We start from the raw sequence: 17,728 nt of genomic DNA, 5'->3' as shown, positions 1-17,728 counted from the left end.
GTTGAAACACACCACCAGACGTTTCCCTCGGCAAGGGCACATAACTTCCACCACATCAGTCACATCTTAAAGTGAGCCCCATCTCGTCAGTTCCGTCTCTGTGGCGCAATCGGTTAGCGCGTTCGGCTGTTAACCGAAAGGTTGGTGGTTCAAGCCCACCCAGGGACGCACTTGCTTTTTGTAAACATCAGTACTTGATATTTCGCTCTTTTGGATTTTACAGATGTTTGTAGTTGACGCAAATACATGCTACAATACGATATATCAGTTTAAACAAGTCTCTAACACACTTGATATACATGTATTCATTAATGTCAGGTCGTCATTCTCTTGCACAAGAACTCTGTGCACAAAGACGGCAGGAATACAGCCAGCATTCAGTCCTTCAACATTGCCTGTAAAATATCAGCTTCCAATGTGGTCTAGTGGTTAGGATTCCTGGCTTTCACCCAGGCGGCCCGGGTTCTATTCCCGGCATTGGAACAAATTCTTTTACCATCTGACAAGAAATTGAGTTCAATTTCAAGAAGTATATATTAGTCACGTGCAAAGTCAAAAGTAAAAGGCATGCATTTTACGTCATAGGAATAAATTCCTGGCTTTGGAACAATTAATTCATCTCACAAGAAAGTGAGTTCACATCAAGAAGTATACATATGTCATGCGTACAGTCAGAAGTAAAATACATGCATCTAAAGTCCTAGATTTATCTTCATGTACATCCCAGTGTCCACATCTTCCAATAAATACATCAGGTAAGCCAATGTGTCATTGCGCAAGACTATCCCACCCCTTACACAACAGTTGTTGAAACACACCACCAGACGTTTCCCTCGGCAAGGGCACATAACTTCCACCACATCAGTCACATCTTAAAGTGAGCCCCATCTCGTCAGTTCCGTCTCTGTGGCGCAATCGGTTAGCGCGTTCGGCTGTTAACCGAAAGGTTGGTGGTTCAAGCCCACCCAGGGACGCACTTGCTTTTTGTAAACATCAGTACTTGATATTTCGCTCTTTTGGATTTTACAGATGTTTGTAGTTGACGCAAATACATGCTACAATACGATATATCAGTTTAAACAAGTCTCTAACACACTTGATATACATGTATTCATTAATGTCAGGTCGTCATTCTCTTGCACAAGAACTCTGTGCACAAAGACGGCAGGAATACAGCCAGCATTCAGTCCTTCAACATTGCCTGTAAAATATCACCTTCCAATGTGGTCTAGTGGTTAGGATTCCTGGCTTTCACCCAGGCGGCCCGGGTTCTATTCCCGGCATTGGAACAAATTCTTTTACCATCTGACAAGAAATTGAGTTCAATTTCAAGAAGTATATATTAGTCACGTGCAAAGTCAAAAGTAAAAGGCATGCATTTTACGTCATAGGAATAAATTCCTGGCTTTGGAACAATTAATTCATCTCACAAGAAAGTGAGTTCACATCAAGAAGTATACATATGTCATGCGTACAGTCAGAAGTAAAATACATGCATCTAAAGTCCTAGATTTATCTTCATGTACATCCCAGTGTCCACATCTTCCAATAAATACATCAGGTAAGCCAATGTGTCATTGCGCAAGACTATCCCACCCCTTACACAACAGTTGTTGAAACACACCACCAGACGTTTCCCTCGGCAAGGGCACATAACTTCCACCACATCAGTCACATCTTAAAGTGAGCCCCATCTCGTCAGTTCCGTCTCTGTGGCGCAATCGGTTAGCGCGTTCGGCTGTTAACCGAAAGGTTGGTGGTTCAAGCCCACCCAGGGACGCACTTGCTTTTTGTAAACATCAGTACTTGATATTTCGCTCTTTTGGATTTTACAGATGTTTGTAGTTGACGCAAATACATGCTACAATACGATATATCAGTTTAAACAAGTCTCTAACACACTTGATATACATGTATTCATTAATGTCAGGTCGTCATTCTCTTGCACAAGAACTCTGTGCACAAAGACGGCAGGAATACAGCCAGCATTCAGTCCTTCAACATTGCCTGTAAAATATCAGCTTCCAATGTGGTCTAGTGGTTAGGATTCTTGGCTTTCACCCAGGCGGCCCGGGTTCTATTCCCGGCATTGGAACAAATTCTTTTACCATCTGACAAGAAACTGAGTTCAATTTCAAGAAGTATATATTAGTCACGTGCAAAGTCAAAAGTAAAAGGCATGCATATTACGTCATAGGAATAAATTCCTGGCTTTGGAACAATTAATTCATCTCACAAGAAAGTGAGTTCACATCAAGAAGTATACATATGTCATGCGTACAGTCAGAAGTAAAATACATGCATCTAAAGTCCTAGATTTATCTTCATGTACATCCCAGTGTCCACATCTTCCAATAAATACATCAGGTAAGCCAATGTGTCATTGCGCAAGACTATCCCACCCCTTACACAACAGTTGTTGAAACACACCACCAGACGTTTCCCTCGGCAAGGGCACATAACTTCCACCACATCAGTCACATCTTAAAGTGAGCCCCATCTCGTCAGTTCCGTCTCTGTGGCGCAATCGGTTAGCGCGTTCGGCTGTTAACCGAAAGGTTGGTGGTTCAAGCCCACCCAGGGACGCACTTGCTTTTTGTAAACATCAGTACTTGATATTTCGCTCTTTTGGATTTTACAGATGTTTGTAGTTGACGCAAATACATGCTACAATACGATATATCAGTTTAAACAAGTCTCTAACACACTTGATATACATGTATTCATTAATGTCAGGTCGTCATTCTCTTGCACAAGAACTCTGTGCACAAAGACGGCAGGAATACAGCCAGCATTCAGTCCTTCAACATTGCCTGTAAAATATCAGCTTCCAATGTGGTCTAGTGGTTAGGATTCCTGGCTTTCACCCAGGCGGCCCGGGTTCTATTCCCGGCATTGGAACAAATTCTTTTACCATCTGACAAGAAATTGAGTTCAATTTCAAGAAGTATATATTAGTCACGTGCAAAGTCAAAAGTAAAAGGCATGCATTTTACGTCATAGGAATAAATTCCTGGCTTTGGAACAATTAATTCATCTCACAAGAAAGTGAGTTCACATCAAGAAGTATACATATGTCATGCGTACAGTCAGAAGTAAAATACATGCATCTAAAGTCCTAGATTTATCTTCATGTACATCCCAGTGTCCACATCTTCCAATAAATACATCAGGTAAGCCAATGTGTCATTGCGCAAGACTATCCCACCCCTTACACAACAGTTGTTGAAACACACCACCAGACGTTTCCCTCGGCAAGGGCACATAACTTCCACCACATCAGTCACATCTTAAAGTGAGCCCCATCTCGTCAGTTCCGTCTCTGTGGCGCAATCGGTTAGCGCGTTCGGCTGTTAACCGAAAGGTTGGTGGTTCAAGCCCACCCAGGGACGCACTTGCTTTTTGTAAACATCAGTACTTGATATTTCGCTCTTTTGGATTTTACAGATGTTTGTAGTTGACGCAAATACATGCTACAATACGATATATCAGTTTAAACAAGTCTCTAACACACTTGATATACATGTATTCATTAATGTCAGGTCGTCATTCTCTTGCACAAGAACTCTGTGCACAAAGACGGCAGGAATACAGCCAGCATTCAGTCCTTCAACATTGCCTGTAAAATATCAGCTTCCAATGTGGTCTAGTGGTTAGGATTCCTGGCTTTCACCCAGGCGGCCCGGGTTCTATTCCCGGCATTGGAACAAATTCTTTTACCATCTGACAAGAAATTGAGTTCAATTTCAAGAAGTATATATTAGTCACGTGCAAAGTCAAAAGTAAAAGGCATGCATTTTACGTCATAGGAATAAATTCCTGGCTTTGGAACAATTAATTCATCTCACAAGAAAGTGAGTTCACATCAAGAAGTATACATATGTCATGCGTACAGTCAGAAGTAAAATACATGCATCTAAAGTCCTAGATTTATCTTCATGTACATCCCAGTGTCCACATCTTCCAATAAATACATCAGGTAAGCCAATGTGTCATTGCGCAAGACTATCCCACCCCTTACACAACAGTTGTTGAAACACACCACCAGACGTTTCCCTCGGCAAGGGCACATAACTTCCACCACATCAGTCACATCTTAAAGTGAGCCCCATCTCGTCAGTTCCGTCTCTGTGGCGCAATCGGTTAGCGCGTTCGGCTGTTAACCGAAAGGTTGGTGGTTCAAGCCCACCCAGGGACGCACTTGCTTTTTGTAAACATCAGTACTTGATATTTCGCTCTTTTGGATTTTACAGATGTTTGTAGTTGACGCAAATACATGCTACAATACGATATATCAGTTTAAACAAGTCTCTAACACACTTGATATACATGTATTCATTAATGTCAGGTCGTCATTCTCTTGCACAAGAACTCTGTGCACAAAGACGGCAGGAATACAGCCAGCATTCAGTCCTTCAACATTGCCTGTAAAATATCAGCTTCCAATGTGGTCTAGTGGTTAGGATTCTTGGCTTTCACCCAGGCGGCCCGGGTTCTATTCCCGGCATTGGAACAAATTCTTTTACCATCTGACAAGAAACTGAGTTCAATTTCAAGAAGTATATATTAGTCACGTGCAAAGTCAAAAGTAAAAGGCATGCATATTACGTCATAGGAATAAATTCCTGGCTTTGGAACAATTAATTCATCTCACAAGAAAGTGAGTTCACATCAAGAAGTATACATATGTCATGCGTACAGTCAGAAGTAAAATACATGCATCTAAAGTCCTAGATTTATCTTCATGTACATCCCAGTGTCCACATCTTCCAATAAATACATCAGGTAAGCCAATGTGTCATTGCGCAAGACTATCCCACCCCTTACACAACAGTTGTTGAAACACACCACCAGACGTTTCCCTCGGCAAGGGCACATAACTTCCACCACATCAGTCACATCTTAAAGTGAGCCCCATCTCGTCAGTTCCGTCTCTGTGGCGCAATCGGTTAGCGCGTTCGGCTGTTAACCGAAAGGTTGGTGGTTCAAGCCCACCCAGGGACGCACTTGCTTTTTGTAAACATCAGTACTTGATATTTCGCTCTTTTGGATTTTACAGATGTTTGTAGTTGACGCAAATACATGCTACAATACGATATATCAGTTTAAACAAGTCTCTAACACACTTGATATACATGTATTCATTAATGTCAGGTCGTCATTCTCTTGCACAAGAACTCTGTGCACAAAGACGGCAGGAATACAGCCAGCATTCAGTCCTTCAACATTGCCTGTAAAATATCAGCTTCCAATGTGGTCTAGTGGTTAGGATTCCTGGCTTTCACCCAGGCGGCCCGGGTTCTATTCCCGGCATTGGAACAAATTCTTTTACCATCTGACAAGAAATTGAGTTCAATTTCAAGAAGTATATATTAGTCACGTGCAAAGTCAAAAGTAAAAGGCATGCATTTTACGTCATAGGAATAAATTCCTGGCTTTGGAACAATTAATTCATCTCACAAGAAAGTGAGTTCACATCAAGAAGTATACATATGTCATGCGTACAGTCAGAAGTAAAATACATGCATCTAAAGTCCTAGATTTATCTTCATGTACATCCCAGTGTCCACATCTTCCAATAAATACATCAGGTAAGCCAATGTGTCATTGCGCAAGACTATCCCACCCCTTACACAACAGTTGTTGAAACACACCACCAGACGTTTCCCTCGGCAAGGGCACATAACTTCCACCACATCAGTCACATCTTAAAGTGAGCCCCATCTCGTCAGTTCCGTCTCTGTGGCGCAATCGGTTAGCGCGTTCGGCTGTTAACCGAAAGGTTGGTGGTTCAAGCCCACCCAGGGACGCACTTGCTTTTTGTAAACATCAGTACTTGATATTTCGCTCTTTTGGATTTTACAGATGTTTGTAGTTGACGCAAATACATGCTACAATACGATATATCAGTTTAAACAAGTCTCTAACACACTTGATATACATGTATTCATTAATGTCAGGTCGTCATTCTCTTGCACAAGAACTCTGTGCACAAAGACGGCAGGAATACAGCCAGCATTCAGTCCTTCAACATTGCCTGTAAAATATCAGCTTCCAATGTGGTCTAGTGGTTAGGATTCCTGGCTTTCACCCAGGCGGCCCGGGTTCTATTCCCGGCATTGGAACAAATTCTTTTACCATCTGACAAGAAATTGAGTTCAATTTCAAGAAGTATATATTAGTCACGTGCAAAGTCAAAAGTAAAAGGCATGCATTTTACGTCATAGGAATAAATTCCTGGCTTTGGAACAATTAATTCATCTCACAAGAAAGTGAGTTCACATCAAGAAGTATACATATGTCATGCGTACAGTCAGAAGTAAAATACATGCATCTAAAGTCCTAGATTTATCTTCATGTACATCCCAGTGTCCACATCTTCCAATAAATACATCAGGTAAGCCAATGTGTCATTGCGCAAGACTATCCCACCCCTTACACAACAGTTGTTGAAACACACCACCAGACGTTTCCCTCGGCAAGGGCACATAACTTCCACCACATCAGTCACATCTTAAAGTGAGCCCCATCTCGTCAGTTCCGTCTCTGTGGCGCAATCGGTTAGCGCGTTCGGCTGTTAACCGAAAGGTTGGTGGTTCAAGCCCACCCAGGGACGCACTTGCTTTTTGTAAACATCAGTACTTGATATTTCGCTCTTTTGGATTTTACAGATGTTTGTAGTTGACGCAAATACATGCTACAATACGATATATCAGTTTAAACAAGTCTCTAACACACTTGATATACATGTATTCATTAATGTCAGGTCGTCATTCTCTTGCACAAGAACTCTGTGCACAAAGACGGCAGGAATACAGCCAGCATTCAGTCCTTCAACATTGCCTGTAAAATATCAGCTTCCAATGTGGTCTAGTGGTTAGGATTCCTGGCTTTCACCCAGGCGGCCCGGGTTCTATTCCCGGCATTGGAACAAATTCTTTTACCATCTGACAAGAAATTGAGTTCAATTTCAAGAAGTATATATTAGTCACGTGCAAAGTCAAAAGTAAAAGGCATGCATTTTACGTCATAGGAATAAATTCCTGGCTTTGGAACAATTAATTCATCTCACAAGAAAGTGAGTTCACATCAAGAAGTATACATATGTCATGCGTACAGTCAGAAGTAAAATACATGCATCTAAAGTCCTAGATTTATCTTCATGTACATCCCAGTGTCCACATCTTCCAATAAATACATCAGGTAAGCCAATGTGTCATTGCGCAAGACTATCCCACCCCTTACACAACAGTTGTTGAAACACACCACCAGACGTTTCCCTCGGCAAGGGCACATAACTTCCACCACATCAGTCACATCTTAAAGTGAGCCCCATCTCGTCAGTTCCGTCTCTGTGGCGCAATCGGTTAGCGCGTTCGGCTGTTAACCGAAAGGTTGGTGGTTCAAGCCCACCCAGGGACGCACTTGCTTTTTGTAAACATCAGTACTTGATATTTCGCTCTTTTGGATTTTACAGATGTTTGTAGTTGACGCAAATACATGCTACAATACGATATATCAGTTTAAACAAGTCTCTAACACACTTGATATACATGTATTCATTAATGTCAGGTCGTCATTCTCTTGCACAAGAACTCTGTGCACAAAGACGGCAGGAATACAGCCAGCATTCAGTCCTTCAACATTGCCTGTAAAATATCAGCTTCCAATGTGGTCTAGTGGTTAGGATTCCTGGCTTTCACCCAGGCGGCCCGGGTTCTATTCCCGGCATTGGAACAAATTCTTTTACCATCTGACAAGAAATTGAGTTCAATTTCAAGAAGTATATATTAGTCACGTGCAAAGTCAAAAGTAAAAGGCATGCATATTACGTCATAGGAATAAATTCCTGGCTTTGGAACAATTAATTCATCTCACAAGAAAGTGAGTTCACATCAAGAAGTATACATATGTCATGCGTACAGTCAGAAGTAAAATACATGCATCTAAAGTCCTAGATTTATCTTCATGTACATCCCAGTGTCCACATCTTCCAATAAATACATCAGGTAAGCCAATGTGTCATTGCGCAAGACTATCCCACCCCTTACACAACAGTTGTTGAAACACACCACCAGACGTTTCCCTCGGCAAGGGCACATAGCTTCCACCACATCAGTCACATCTTAAAGTGAGCCCCATCTCGTCAGTTCCGTCTCTGTGGCGCAATCGGTTAGCGCGTTCGGCTGTTAACCGAAAGGTTGGTGGTTCAAGCCCACCCAGGGACGCACTTGCTTTTTGTAAACATCAGTACTTGATATTTCGCTCTTTTGGATTTTACAGATGTTTGTAGTTGACGCAAATACATGCTACAATACGATATATCAGTTTAAACAAGTCTCTAACACACTTGATATACATGTATTCATTAATGTCAGGTCGTCATTCTCTTGCACAAGAACTCTGTGCACAAAGACGGCAGGAATACAGCCAGCATTCAGTCCTTCAACATTGCCTGTAAAATATCAGCTTCCAATGTGGTCTAGTGGTTAGGATTCCTGGCTTTCACCCAGGCGGCCCGGGTTCGATTCCCGGCATTGGAACAAATTCTTTTACCATCTGACAAGAAATTGAGTTCAATTTCAAGAAGTATATATTAGTCACGTGCAAAGTCAAAAGTAAAAGGCATGCATTTTACGTCATAGGAACAAATTCCTGGCTTTGGAACAATTAATTCATCTCACAAGAAAGTGAGTTCACATCAAGAAGTATACATATGTCATGCGTACAGTCAGAAGTAAAATACATGCATCTAAAGTCCTAGATTTATCTTCATGTACATCCCAGTGTCCACATCTTCCAATAAATACATCAGGTAAGCCAATGTGTCATTGCGCAAGACTATCCCACCCCTTACACAACAGTTGTTGAAACACACCACCAGACGTTTCCCTCGGCAAGGGCACATAACTTCCACCACATCAGTCACATCTTAAAGTGAGCCCCATCTCGTCAGTTCCGTCTCTGTGGCGCAATCGGTTAGCGCGTTCGGCTGTTAACCGAAAGGCTGGTGGTTCAAGCCCACCCAGGGACGCACTTGCTTTTTGTAAACATCAGTACTTGATATTTCGCTCTTTTGGATTTTACAGATGTTTGTAGTTGACGCAAATACATGCTACAATACGATATATCAGTTTAAACAAGTCTCTAACACACTTGATATACATGTATTCATTAATGTCAGGTCGTCATTCTCATGCACAAGAACTCTGTGCACAAAGACGGCAGGAATACAGCCAGCATTCAGTCCTTCAACATTGCCTGTAAAATATCAGCTTCCAATGTGGTCTAGTGGTTTGGATTCCTGGCTTTCACCCAGGCGGCCCGGGTTCGATTCCCGGCATTGGAACAAATTCTTTTACCATCTGACAAGAAATTGAGTTCAATTTCAAGAAGTATATATTAGTCACGTGCAAAGTCAAAAGTAAAAGGCATGCATATTACGTCATAGGAATAAATTCCTGGCTTTGGAACAATTAATTCATCTCACAAGAAAGTGAGTTCACATCAAGAAGTATACATATGTCATGCGTACAGTCAGAAGTAAAATACATGCATCTAAAGTCCTAGATTTATCTTCATGTACATCCCAGTGTCCACATCTTCCAATAAATACATCAGGTAAGCCAATGTGTCATTGCGCAAGACTATCCCACCCCTTACACAACAGTTGTTGAAACACACCACCAGACGTTTCCCTCGGCAAGGGCACATAACTTCCACCACATCAGTCACATCTTAAAGTGAGCCCCTTCTCGTCAGTTCCGTCTCTGTGGCGCAATCGGTTAGAGCGTTCGGCTGTTAACCGAAAGGTTGGTGGTTCAAGCCCACCCAGGGACGCACTTGCTTTTTGTAAACATCAGTACTTGATATTTCGCTCTTTTGGATTTTACAGATGTTTGTAGTTGACGCAAATACATGCTACAATACGATATATCAGTTTAAACAAGTCTCTAACACACTTGATATACATGTATTCATTAATGTCAGGTCGTCATTCTCATGCACAAGAACTCTGTGCACAAAGACGGCAGGAATACAGCCAGCATTCAGTCCTTCAACATTGCCTGTAAAATATCAGCTTCCAATGTGGTCTAGTGGTTAGGATTCCTGGCTTTCACCCAGGCGGCCCGGGTTCGATTCCCGGCATTGGAACAAATTCTTTTACCATCTGACAAGAAATTGAGTTCAATTTCAAGAAGTATATATTAGTCACGTGCAAAGTCAAAAGTAAAAGGCATGCATATTACGTCATAGGAATAAATTCCTGGCTTTGGAACAATTAATTCATCTCACAAGAAAGTGAGTTCACATCAAGAAGTATACATATGTCATGCGTACAGTCAGAAGTAAAATACATGCATCTAAAGTCCTAGATTTATCTTCATGTACATCCCAGTGTCCACATCTTCCAATAAATACATCAGGTAAGCCAATGTGTCATTGCGCAAGACTATCCCACCCCTTACACAACAGTTGTTGAAACACACCACCAGACGTTTCCCTCGGCAAGGGCACATAACTTCCACCACATCAGTCACATCTTAAAGTGAGCCCCATCTCGTCAGTTCCGTCTCTGTGGCGCAATCGGTTAGCGCGTTCGGCTGTTAACCGAAAGGCTGGTGGTTCAAGCCCACCCAGGGACGCACTTGCTTTTTGTAAACATCAGTACTTGATATTTCGCTCTTTTGGATTTTACAGATGTTTGTAGTTGATGCAAATACATGCTACAATACGATATACCAGTTTAAACAAGTCTCTAACACACTTGATATACATGTATTCATTAATGTCAGGTCGTCATTCTCATGCACAAGAACTCTGTGCACAAAGACGGCAGGAATACAGCCAGCATTCAGTCCTTCAACATTGCCTGTAAAATATCAGCTTCCAATGTGGTCTACTGGATAGGATTCCTGGCTTTCACCCAGGCGGCCCGGGTTCGATTCCCGGCATTGGAACAAATTCTTTTACCATCTGACAAGAAACTGAGTTCAATTTCAAGAAGTATATATTAGTCACGTGCAAAGTCAAAAGTAAAAGGCATGCATTTTACGTCATAGGAACAAATTCCTGGCTTTGGAACAATTAATTCATCTCACAAGAAAGTGAGTTCACATCAAGAAGTATACATATGTCATGCGTACAGTCAGAAGTAAAATACATGCATCTAAAGTCCTAGATTTATCTTCATGTACATCCCAGTGTCCACATCTTCCAATAAATACATCAGGTAAGCCAATGTGTCATTGCGCAAGACTATCCCACCCCTTACACAACAGTTGTTGAAACACACCACCAGACGTTTCCCTCGGCAAGGGCACATAACTTTCACCCAGGCGGCACGGGTTCGATTCCCGGCATTGGAACAAATTCTTTTACCATCTGACAAGAAATTAAGTTCAATTTCAAGAAGTATATATTAGTCACGTGCAAAGTCAAAAGTAAAAGGCATGCATATTACGTCATAGGCTTAAATTCCTGGCTTTGGAACAAATAATTCATCTCACAAGAAAGTGAGTTCACATCAAGAAGTATACATATGTCATGCGTACAGTCAGAAGTAAAATACATGCATCTAAAGTCCTAGATTTATCTTCATGTACATCCCAGTGTCCACATCTTCCAATAAATACATCAGGTAAGCCAATGTGTCATTGCGCAAGACTATCCCACCCCTTACACAACAGTTGTTGAAACACACCACCAGACGTTCCCTTGGCAAGGGCACATAACTTCCACCACATCAGTCACATCTTAAAGTGAGCCCCTTCTCGTCAGTTCCGTCTCTGTGGCGCAATCGGTTAGCGCGTTCGGCTGTTAACCGAAAGGCTGGTGGTTCAAGCCCACCCAGGGACGCACTTGCTTTTTGTAAACATCAGTACTTGATATTTCGCTCTTTTGGATTTTACAGATGTTTGTAGTTGACGCAAATACATGCTACAATACGATATACCAGTTTAAACAAGTCTCTAACACACTTGATATACATGTATTCATTAATGTCAGGTCGTCATTCTCATGCACAAGAACTCTGTGCACAAAGACGGCAGGAATACAGCCAGCATTCAGTCCTTCAACATTGCCTGTAAAATATCAGCTTCCAATGTGGTCTAGTGGTTAGGATTCCTGGCTTTCACCCAGGCGGCCCGGGTTCGATTCCCGGCATTGGAACAAATTCTTTTACCATCTGACAAGAAACTGAGTTCAATTTCAAGAAGTATATATTAGTCACGTGCAAAGTCAAAAGTAAAAGGCATGCATTTTACGTCATAGGAACAAATTCCTGGCTTTGGAACAATTAATTCATCTCACAAGAAAGTGAGTTCACATCAAGAAGTATACATATGTCATGCGTACAGTCAGAAGTAAAATACATGCATCTAAAGTCCTAGATTTATCTTCATGTACATCCCAGTGTCCACATCTTCCAATAAATACATCAGGTAAGCCAATGTGTCATTGCGCAAGACTATCCCACCCCTTACACAACAGTTGTTGAAACACACCACCAGACGTTTCCCTCGGCAAGGGCACATAACTTTCACCCAGGCGGCACGGGTTCGATTCCCGGCATTGGAACAAATTCTTTTACCATCTGACAAGAAATTAAGTTCAATTTCAAGAAGTATATATTAGTCACGTGCAAAGTCAAAAGTAAAAGGCATGCATATTACGTCATAGGCTTAAATTCCTGGCTTTGGAACAAATAATTCATCTCACAAGAAAGTGAGTTCACATCAAGAAGTATACATATGTCATGCGTACAGTCAGAAGTAAAATACATGCATCTAAAGTCCTAGATTTATCTTCATGTACATCCCAGTGTCCACATCTTCCAATAAATACATCAGGTAAGCCAATGTGTCATTGCGCAAGACTATCCCACCCCTTACACAACAGTTGTTGAAACACACCACCAGACATTTCCCTCGGCAAGGGCACAAAACTTTCACCCAGGCGGCACGGGTTCGATTCCCGGCATTGGAACAAATTCTTTTACCATCTGACAAGAAATTAAGTTCAATTTCAAGAAGTATATATTAGTCACGTGCAAAGTCAAAAGTAAAAGGCATGCATATTACGTCATAGGCTTAAATTCCTGGCTTTGGAACAATTAATTCATCTCACAAGAAAGTGAGTTCACATCAAGAAGTATACATATGTCATGCGTACAGTCAGAAGTAAAATACATGCATCTAAAGTCCTAGATTTATCTTCATGTACATCCCAGTGTCCACATCTTCCAATAAATACATCAGGTAAGCCAATGTGTCATTGCGCAAGACTATCCCACCCCTTACACAACAGTTGTTGAAACACACCACCAGACGTTCCCTCGGCAAGGGCACATAACTTCCACCACATCAGTCACATCTTAAAGTGAGCCCCATCTCGTCAGTTCCGTCTCTGTGGCGCAATCGGTTAGCGCGTTCGGCTGTTAACCGAAAGGCTGGTGGTTCAAGCCCACCCAGGGACGCACTTGCTTTTTGTAAACATCAGTACTTGATATTTCGCTCTTTTGGATTTTACAGATGTTTGTAGTTGACGCAAATACAAGCTACAATCGATATATCAGTTTAAACAAGTCTCTAACACACTTGATATACATGTATTCATTAATGTCAGGTCGTCATTCTCATGCACAAGAACTCTGTGCACAAAGACGGCAGGAATACAGCCAGCATTCAGTCCTTCAACATTGCCTGTAAAATATCAGCTTCCAATGTGGTCTAGTGGTTAGGATTCCTGGCTTTCACCCAGGCGGCCCGGGTTCGATTCACGGCATTGGAACAAATTCTTTTACCATCTGACAAGAAATTGAGTTCAATTTCAAGAAGTATATATTAGTCACGTGCAAAGTCAAAAGTAAAAGGCATGCATTTTACGTCATAGGAACAAATTCCTGGCTTTGGAACAATTAATTCATCTCACAAGAAAGTGAGTTCACATCAAGAAGTATACATATGTCATGCGTACAGTCAGAAGTAAAATACATGCATCTAAAGTCCTAGATTTATCTTCATGTACATCCCAGTGTCCACATCTTCCAATAAATACATCAGGTAAGCCAATGTGTCATTGCGCAAGACTATCCCACCCCTTACACAACAGTTGTTGAAACACACCACCAGACGTTTCCCTCGGCAAGGGCACATAACTTCCACCACATCAGTCACATCTTAAAGTGAGCCCCTTCTCGTCAGTTCCGTCTCTGTGGCGCAATCGGTTAGCGCGTTCGGCTGTTAACCGAAAGGTTGGTGGTTCAAGCCCACCCAGGGACGCACTTGCTTTTTGTAAACATCAGTACTTGATATTTCGCTCTTTTGGATTTTACAGATGTTTGTAGTTGACGCAAATACATGCTACAATACGATATATCAGTTTAAACAAGTCTCTAACACACTTGATATACATGTATTCATTAATGTCAGGTCGTCATTCTCTTGCACAAGAACTCTGTGCACAAAGACGGCAGGAATACAGCCAGCATTCAGTCCTTCAACATTGCCTGTAAAATATCAGCTTCCAATGTGGTCTAGTGGTTAGGATTCCTGGCTTTCACCCAGGCGGCCCGGGTTCGATTCCCGGCATTGGAACAAATTCTTTTACCATCTGACAAGAAATTGAGTTCAATTTCAAGAAGTATATATTAGTCACGTGCAAAGTCAAAAGTAAAAGGCATGCATATTACGTCATAGGAATAAATTCCTGGCTTTGGAACAATTAATTCATCTCACAAGAAAGTGAGTTCACATCAAGAAGTATACATATGTCATGCGTACAGTCAGAAGTAAAATACATGCATCTAAAGTCCTAGATTTATCTTCATGTACATCCCAGTGTCCACATCTTCCAATAAATACATCAGGTAAGCCAATGTGTCATTGCGCAAGACTATCCCACCCCTTACACAACAGTTGTTGAAACACACCACCAGACGTTTCCCTCGGCAAGGGCACATAACTTCCACCACATCAGTCACATCTTAAAGTGAGCCCCTTCTCGTCAGTTCCGTCTCTGTGGCGCAATCGGTTAGCGCGTTCGGCTGTTAACCGAAAGGTTGGTGGTTCAAGCCCACCCAGGGACGCACTTGCTTTTTGTAAACATCAGTACTTGATATTTCGCTCTTTTGGATTTTACAGATGTTTGTAGTTGACGCAAATACATGCTACAATACGATATATCAGTTTAAACAAGTCTCTAACACACTTGATATACATGTATTCATTAATGTCAGGTCGTCATTCTCTTGCACTAGAACTCTGTGCACAAAGACGGCAGGAAAACAGCCAGCATTCAGTCCTTTAACATTGCCTGTAAAATATCAGGTTCCAATGTGGTCTAGTGGTTAGGATTGATGGCTTTCACCCAGGCGGCCCGGGTTCGATTCCCGGCATTGGAACAAATTCTTTTACCATCTGACAAGAAACTGAGTTCAATTTCAAGAAGTATATATTAGTCACGTGCAAAGTCAAAAGTAAAAGGCATGCAGTTTACGTCATTGGAACAAATTCCTGGCTTTGGAACAATTAATTCATCTCACAAGAAAGTGAGTTCACATCAAGAAGTATACATATGTCATGCGTACAGTCAGAAGTAAAATACATGCATCTAAAGTTCTAGATTTATCTTCATGTACATCCCAGTGTCCACATCTTCCAATAAATACATCAGGTAAGCCAATGTGTCATTGCGCAAGACTATCCCACCCCTTACACAACAGTTGTTGAAACACACCACCAGACGTTTCCCTCGGCAAGGGCACATAACTTCCACCACATCAGTCACATCTTAAAGTGAGCCCCTTCTCGTCAGTTCCGTCTCTGTGGCGCAATCGGTTAGAGCGTTCGGCTGTTAACCGAAAGGTTGGTGGTTCAAGCCCACCCAGGGACGCACTTGCTTTTTGTAAACATCAGTACTTGATATTTCGCTCTTTTGGATTTTACAGATGTTTGTAGTTGACGCAAATACATGCTACAATACGATATATCAGTTTAAACAAGTCTCTAACACACTTGATATACATGTATTCATTAATGTCAGGTCGTCATTCTCTTGCACTAGAACTCTGTGCACAAAGACGGCAGGAATACAGCCAGCATTCAGTCCTTTAACATTGCCTGTAAAATATCAGCTTCCAATGTGGTCTAGTGGTTAGGATTCCTGGCTTTCACCCAGGCGGCCCGGGTTCGATTCCCGGCATTGGAACAAATTCTTTTACCATCTGACAAGAAACTGAGTTCAATTTCAAGAAGTATATATTAGTCACGTGCAAAGTCAAAAGTAAAAGGCATGCAGTTTACGTCATTGGAACAACTTCCTGGCTTTGGAACAATTAATTCATCTCACAAGAAAGTGAGTTCACATCAAGAAGTATACATATGTCATGCGTACAGTCAGAAGTAAAATACATGCATCTAAAGTCCTAGATTTATCTTCATGTACATCCCAGTGTCCACATCTTCCAATACATACATCAGGTAAGCCAATGTGTCATTGCGCAAGACTATCCCACCCCTTACACAACAGTTGTTGAAACACACCACCAGACGTTTCCCTCGGCAAGGGCACATAACTTCCACCACATCAGTCACATCTTAAAGTGAGCCCCATCTCGTCAGTTCCGTCTCTGTGGCGCAATCGGTTAGCGCGTTCGGCTGTTAACCGAAAGGTTGGTGGTTCAAGCCCACCCAGGGACGCACTTGCTTTTTGTAAACATCAGTACTTGATATTTCGCTCTTTTGGATTTTACAGATGTTTGTAGTTGACGCAAATACATGCTACAATACGATATATCAGTTTAAACAAGTCTCTAACACACTTGATATACATGTATTCATTAATGTCAGGTCGTCATTCTCTTGCACAAGAACTCTGTGCACAAAGACGGCAGGAATACAGCCAGCATTCAGTCCTTCAACATTGCCTGTAAAATATCAGCTTCCAATGTGGTCTAGTGGTTAGGATTCCTGGCTTTCACCCAGGCGGCCCGGGTTCGATTCCCGGCATTGGAACAAATTCTTTTACCATCTGACAAGAAATTGAGTTCAATTTCAAGAAGTATATATTAGTCACGTGCAAAGTCAAAAGTAAAAGGCATGCAGTTTACGTCATTGGAACAAATTCCTGGCTTTGGAACAATTAATTCATCTCACAAGAAAGTGAGTTCACATCAAGAAGTATACATATGTCATGCGTACAGTCAGAAGTAAAATACATGCATCTAAAGTCCTAGATTTATCTTCATGTACATCCCAGTGTCCACATCTTCCAATAAATACATCAGGTAAGCCAATGTGTCATTGTGCAAGACCATCCCACCCCTTACACAACAGTTGTTGAAACACACCACGAGAGCAAGGGCACATAGCTTCCACCACATCAGTCACATCTTAAAGTGAGCCCCATCTCGTCAGTTCCGACTCTGTGGCGCAATCGGTTAGCGCGTTCGGCTGTTAACCGAAAGGTTGGTGGTTCAAGCCCACCCAGGGACGCACTTGCTTTTTGTAAACATCAGTACTTGATATTTCGCTCTTTTGGATTTTACAGATGTTTGTAGTTGACGCAAATACATGCTACAATACGATATATCAGTTTAAACAAGTCTCTAACACACTTGATATACATGTATTCATTAATGTCAGGTCGTCATTCTCTTGCACAAGAACTCTGTGCACAAAGACGGCAGGAATACAGCCAGCATTCAGTCCTTCAACATTGCCTG

The 17,728-nt window shown here is 41.8% G+C and overlaps 24 non-coding genes across 24 annotated transcripts; all 24 read left to right on the top strand.

Moving 5' to 3' along the window:
- Window positions 1-94: 94 nt before the first annotated feature.
- On the top strand, window positions 95-168 carry Trnan-guu (transfer RNA asparagine (anticodon GUU)). Its single transcript has one exon. It is a non-coding gene; the product is annotated as a tRNA-Asn (tRNA).
- A 732-nt stretch (window positions 169-900) lies between these two features.
- On the top strand, window positions 901-974 carry Trnan-guu (transfer RNA asparagine (anticodon GUU)). The gene has a single exon. It is a non-coding gene; the product is annotated as a tRNA-Asn (tRNA).
- Window positions 975-1,706: 732 nt separating this feature from the next.
- On the top strand, window positions 1,707-1,780 carry Trnan-guu (transfer RNA asparagine (anticodon GUU)). Its single transcript has one exon. It is a non-coding gene; the product is annotated as a tRNA-Asn (tRNA).
- A 732-nt stretch (window positions 1,781-2,512) lies between these two features.
- Trnan-guu (transfer RNA asparagine (anticodon GUU)) lies at window positions 2,513-2,586 on the top strand. The gene has a single exon. It is a non-coding gene; the product is annotated as a tRNA-Asn (tRNA).
- Window positions 2,587-3,318: 732 nt separating this feature from the next.
- Window positions 3,319-3,392, top strand: Trnan-guu (transfer RNA asparagine (anticodon GUU)). The gene has a single exon. It is a non-coding gene; the product is annotated as a tRNA-Asn (tRNA).
- A 732-nt stretch (window positions 3,393-4,124) lies between these two features.
- Trnan-guu (transfer RNA asparagine (anticodon GUU)) lies at window positions 4,125-4,198 on the top strand. The gene has a single exon. It is a non-coding gene; the product is annotated as a tRNA-Asn (tRNA).
- A 732-nt stretch (window positions 4,199-4,930) lies between these two features.
- On the top strand, window positions 4,931-5,004 carry Trnan-guu (transfer RNA asparagine (anticodon GUU)). Its single transcript has one exon. It is a non-coding gene; the product is annotated as a tRNA-Asn (tRNA).
- Window positions 5,005-5,736: 732 nt separating this feature from the next.
- Trnan-guu (transfer RNA asparagine (anticodon GUU)) lies at window positions 5,737-5,810 on the top strand. The gene has a single exon. It is a non-coding gene; the product is annotated as a tRNA-Asn (tRNA).
- A 732-nt stretch (window positions 5,811-6,542) lies between these two features.
- Window positions 6,543-6,616, top strand: Trnan-guu (transfer RNA asparagine (anticodon GUU)). Its single transcript has one exon. It is a non-coding gene; the product is annotated as a tRNA-Asn (tRNA).
- Window positions 6,617-7,348: 732 nt separating this feature from the next.
- Window positions 7,349-7,422, top strand: Trnan-guu (transfer RNA asparagine (anticodon GUU)). The gene has a single exon. It is a non-coding gene; the product is annotated as a tRNA-Asn (tRNA).
- Window positions 7,423-8,154: 732 nt separating this feature from the next.
- On the top strand, window positions 8,155-8,228 carry Trnan-guu (transfer RNA asparagine (anticodon GUU)). The gene has a single exon. It is a non-coding gene; the product is annotated as a tRNA-Asn (tRNA).
- A 243-nt stretch (window positions 8,229-8,471) lies between these two features.
- On the top strand, window positions 8,472-8,543 carry Trnae-uuc (transfer RNA glutamic acid (anticodon UUC)). Its single transcript has one exon. It is a non-coding gene; the product is annotated as a tRNA-Glu (tRNA).
- Window positions 8,544-8,960: 417 nt separating this feature from the next.
- On the top strand, window positions 8,961-9,034 carry Trnan-guu (transfer RNA asparagine (anticodon GUU)). The gene has a single exon. It is a non-coding gene; the product is annotated as a tRNA-Asn (tRNA).
- Window positions 9,035-10,083: 1,049 nt separating this feature from the next.
- On the top strand, window positions 10,084-10,155 carry Trnae-uuc (transfer RNA glutamic acid (anticodon UUC)). The gene has a single exon. It is a non-coding gene; the product is annotated as a tRNA-Glu (tRNA).
- A 417-nt stretch (window positions 10,156-10,572) lies between these two features.
- Trnan-guu (transfer RNA asparagine (anticodon GUU)) lies at window positions 10,573-10,646 on the top strand. Its single transcript has one exon. It is a non-coding gene; the product is annotated as a tRNA-Asn (tRNA).
- A 1,139-nt stretch (window positions 10,647-11,785) lies between these two features.
- Trnan-guu (transfer RNA asparagine (anticodon GUU)) lies at window positions 11,786-11,859 on the top strand. The gene has a single exon. It is a non-coding gene; the product is annotated as a tRNA-Asn (tRNA).
- Window positions 11,860-12,102: 243 nt separating this feature from the next.
- Trnae-uuc (transfer RNA glutamic acid (anticodon UUC)) lies at window positions 12,103-12,174 on the top strand. Its single transcript has one exon. It is a non-coding gene; the product is annotated as a tRNA-Glu (tRNA).
- Window positions 12,175-13,406: 1,232 nt separating this feature from the next.
- On the top strand, window positions 13,407-13,480 carry Trnan-guu (transfer RNA asparagine (anticodon GUU)). Its single transcript has one exon. It is a non-coding gene; the product is annotated as a tRNA-Asn (tRNA).
- A 731-nt stretch (window positions 13,481-14,211) lies between these two features.
- Trnan-guu (transfer RNA asparagine (anticodon GUU)) lies at window positions 14,212-14,285 on the top strand. The gene has a single exon. It is a non-coding gene; the product is annotated as a tRNA-Asn (tRNA).
- Window positions 14,286-14,528: 243 nt separating this feature from the next.
- Trnae-uuc (transfer RNA glutamic acid (anticodon UUC)) lies at window positions 14,529-14,600 on the top strand. The gene has a single exon. It is a non-coding gene; the product is annotated as a tRNA-Glu (tRNA).
- A 417-nt stretch (window positions 14,601-15,017) lies between these two features.
- On the top strand, window positions 15,018-15,091 carry Trnan-guu (transfer RNA asparagine (anticodon GUU)). The gene has a single exon. It is a non-coding gene; the product is annotated as a tRNA-Asn (tRNA).
- Window positions 15,092-16,140: 1,049 nt separating this feature from the next.
- Trnae-uuc (transfer RNA glutamic acid (anticodon UUC)) lies at window positions 16,141-16,212 on the top strand. Its single transcript has one exon. It is a non-coding gene; the product is annotated as a tRNA-Glu (tRNA).
- Window positions 16,213-16,629: 417 nt separating this feature from the next.
- On the top strand, window positions 16,630-16,703 carry Trnan-guu (transfer RNA asparagine (anticodon GUU)). The gene has a single exon. It is a non-coding gene; the product is annotated as a tRNA-Asn (tRNA).
- Window positions 16,704-16,946: 243 nt separating this feature from the next.
- Window positions 16,947-17,018, top strand: Trnae-uuc (transfer RNA glutamic acid (anticodon UUC)). Its single transcript has one exon. It is a non-coding gene; the product is annotated as a tRNA-Glu (tRNA).
- Window positions 17,019-17,728: the final 710 nt, after the last annotated feature.

This window comes from Haliotis asinina, chromosome 3 (assembly GCF_037392515.1).
Source record: "Haliotis asinina isolate JCU_RB_2024 chromosome 3, JCU_Hal_asi_v2, whole genome shotgun sequence".
NCBI classification, from domain to species: Eukaryota; Metazoa; Mollusca; class Gastropoda; order Lepetellida; family Haliotidae; genus Haliotis; species Haliotis asinina.
Note: the sequence above shows the minus strand (reverse complement) of the source record. Positions and strands in the feature narration are given on the sequence as shown.